Source organism: Octopus sinensis, linkage group LG5 (genome assembly GCF_006345805.1).
Source record: "Octopus sinensis linkage group LG5, ASM634580v1, whole genome shotgun sequence".
NCBI lineage: Eukaryota > Metazoa > Mollusca > Cephalopoda > Octopoda > Octopodidae > Octopus > Octopus sinensis.
In genome coordinates, this window is record NC_043001.1 from 96,070,550 (window position 1) to 96,073,748 (window position 3,199).

A 3,199-nucleotide genomic window follows, 5' to 3' on the forward strand; every position below is an offset into this window, starting at 1 on the left:
TACGTTGTTTTATCGTATGTTTTTTTTTCTTTGCACTTTAAATTTTTCCCGTTTGACAGCAAACGTATTTAACTTGTGTTGTTCTTGTAACGCTCTTGGTTTTGTTGATGGTTTAAATTTTTGTAAAAAGAAATTAAAGTCTTGCTGATATAATCGATTCCAGAATTTAGTGCGAAGGTGAAAGCCCGGTTTGACCACAACAATTGACAGCCACGGATTGCTCAGTAATTACCTTGCAATAGGAGATATCAATTACCGTATAAGTGGATTCAATTCCTATAAGAGAATTCAGATATCGATCATTCTTATCATTCATTTGATATATTGTAGTCACAGGCGTGAATGTGTGGTAAGAAGCTCGTTCCCAATCACATGGTTCCGTTTTCAGTCCTACTGCATGGCAACTTTGACAAATATCTTTTGCTATAGCCTCGGGCCGACCAAAGCCTTGTGAGTGGATTTGGTAGACGGAAACTGAAAGAAGCCCGTCGTATATATATATATATATATATCTGTGTGTGTGTCTGTCCCCCCATCACAACTTGACAACCGGCGTTGGTGTGTTTACGTCCCCGTAATTTTGCAGTTCCGCAAAAGATACCGATAGAACAAGTGCTAGTCTTGGAAAATAAGTCCTGGTGTTGATCTGTTCGACTAGAAATCTCTTCAAGGCGGTACTCCAGCATAGCCGCAGTAAAGTGACTGAAACAAATGGAAAAATAAGAGATTAAGAGGATTCTGTCGTATTTCTTTTGATGGTAAGAATTCGTAAGAAATTGTTAGAATATTAGGTACATTTTAAAAATCCTATTTTCGTCGATCGTTTCACTCCTGGAGAGAATACGATAAATTAGATTGTGTGATAATATTGTGATATTGTTTCTGCAAGAATTATGCTTTCTTCGTGTTTTCTTTGTTGTTGTCACTTGTAAGATAAAATATGTCGATACGCAGACGTTTTGTACACAAATCATCTTTAAATTGGATAAAATAATAGCTAAGGTGACGATACACCAACAGAAAATATTTCATTAAAGCTATCGAACATATGAGATAGAGTATTGTAAAAGGAAATATGATTTTAGTAAACGAAAAGCCAGTGAAAAAACACCTACGTTTTTGTCAAACTAATTATGATAGCAGGAAAATACCACGCTTAAGTACAAACACTGTGCCGATTCTTTTAAAATATATACTCCATGTTCGCATTGCTAATATTTCCGATTACCATATTCAACAAAAATATTAACTAGTTTGCGTTTATCTTCGAATTTTGATGTGATGCTACTCATGGGTCAGGCAAAATAGAAAGCTTTATTTAGCAGCATTTGTTTACTTCCTAAAATGTCGTCCCAAAAACTTTTTCTGTCTATTCAGTATCTTTTCGGTCCAAAGGTAAGACTTCACCGTGTAGTAGACACGTTTGTATTGGCTTCACTTATTGCCTTCTACATGTGGTTTTGTACATTAGAAATGCTGTAGATAGCGGCAGATGAGTAGATGGTGTTGCTGTTGTTATAATATTTGTGTTTGCAAGAGAGACGTCGTTTTGGAGATGGTAACTCGCTACTGAATTTTGCTATTTCGATGAAAGTAATGTTAGTTTTCATGTAACATTTTGTTATTTAGCCAAAGAGCATCGTCTGTGCCAAATTGGGTTTGGGGAAAATTCCTCCAATTCAGGTCGAATTTGTGGCCTAGATATGGCTTCGTAATTATCATTTTTGAATAGGCACAAGACCTGGAATTTATGGAGAGCGGCGGGACAGTCAATCACGTTGACCTCAGTGCTAGACTGGTACTTAATTTATCAACCCCTAAACGATGTCGAACTCGGTACAATTCGATCTTAGAACGTAAAGACATACGAAATACCGTTAGAGATTTTGTATGGTACGCCAACGATTCTGTCTACTCCCCGCCATCAGAATATAGAACACTTCACAAATTTCCGTGTCATCCTTGCGCATTGGCCATGCTAATCTTCGTTCCAGTCTCAGAATATATATAGTGGAAGCTATTACAACATAAAATTATAGTAATAGTAGTAATTATTTTGAAAACAGTATTACTAGCGACACCAACATCGCAAATATATTCATTTTCATTTTTACGATATTTATTGAGACCATATATATTCCAGCATCCATTATATGATATCCATTAACTTTAATCTTTTTACCGCTTTAATTTGCCTCCATCTAACTTGTGTTTTTCCTCATTTGTTGGATTTTACTAACCATTACTTTTTGTAAATTTTAGTTATTATTTTTGCTTTCAATTTCCTTTACATCCTCGTATAAGTTTCTAATAAAATAGCATTTATTCCACCTATTAACACTAATGATAGATAACTTTAATATAAGAGCCCATTATACAGCATATATGAAGTTGATCTGTACCTGTATATAGTCCTTTCTCCTAATTATTTTCTGTCTTCATCCTCACCTCTATTTTTTCTTCATGTATACCTACGATTTTTTCTTCTCTGTACAGCAATTTATTATTTTACCTACATCTTACTTTCCATTTGGAACGCGTAGCTCTCTTCATCCCTTCATTCTGTATTTCTATATAGTTCTGCCTCCCAAGATGAAACTGTAACACAATGATTAATGAATCAAATCTTCAATATAGTTATATATTCCAGTATTCTTAAATACATACAATTTTCTTCTTTTTCTTTTCGTCTGAAGCATTAGAAAACTCATAAATTCTTATAGACATACATTGACCCTTTCTTGGACATTCGATAAACTCAATTATAAATTCTATCAATCGTTCAAATTTTTATTCATTTCCCACAATGTATAGAACAAAACAACTGGCCTATTGTTATGAAACAGTTTATACTTTAATATTTTAGTGTTCAGCTCATTCTGTTAAATGTAATGGCTTTGCATTTACATTGTCTGTAATTAATCAGGCATTATTTTGAGGCTTTGAATTATGATGATGTGATTATATAATTTAAAACGGCATTGTAAGGTAAATGAGATCTGCAGGCTAGAATATAAATCGAGTAACATAGTAGGGCCGGATATGATTTTCAATTCGTTTATTTATTAACATACAACGCAGCTATGCGAATTAGATTAACAATAATGAACCAAATTGTATTGTTTTTAACTTGTTTTCTTTCACATTTTGCATATATTAACTTCTGTCGAACTAAAACTCAAGTATTCAGTCCTGAAAA

At 33.8% G+C, this 3,199-nt stretch overlaps 1 pseudogene; it reads right to left on the minus strand.

The window, feature by feature from the left end:
* Window positions 1-1,925: 1,925 nt before the first annotated feature.
* Window positions 1,926-2,021, minus strand: LOC115212471 (annotated as a pseudogene).
* Window positions 2,022-3,199: the final 1,178 nt, after the last annotated feature.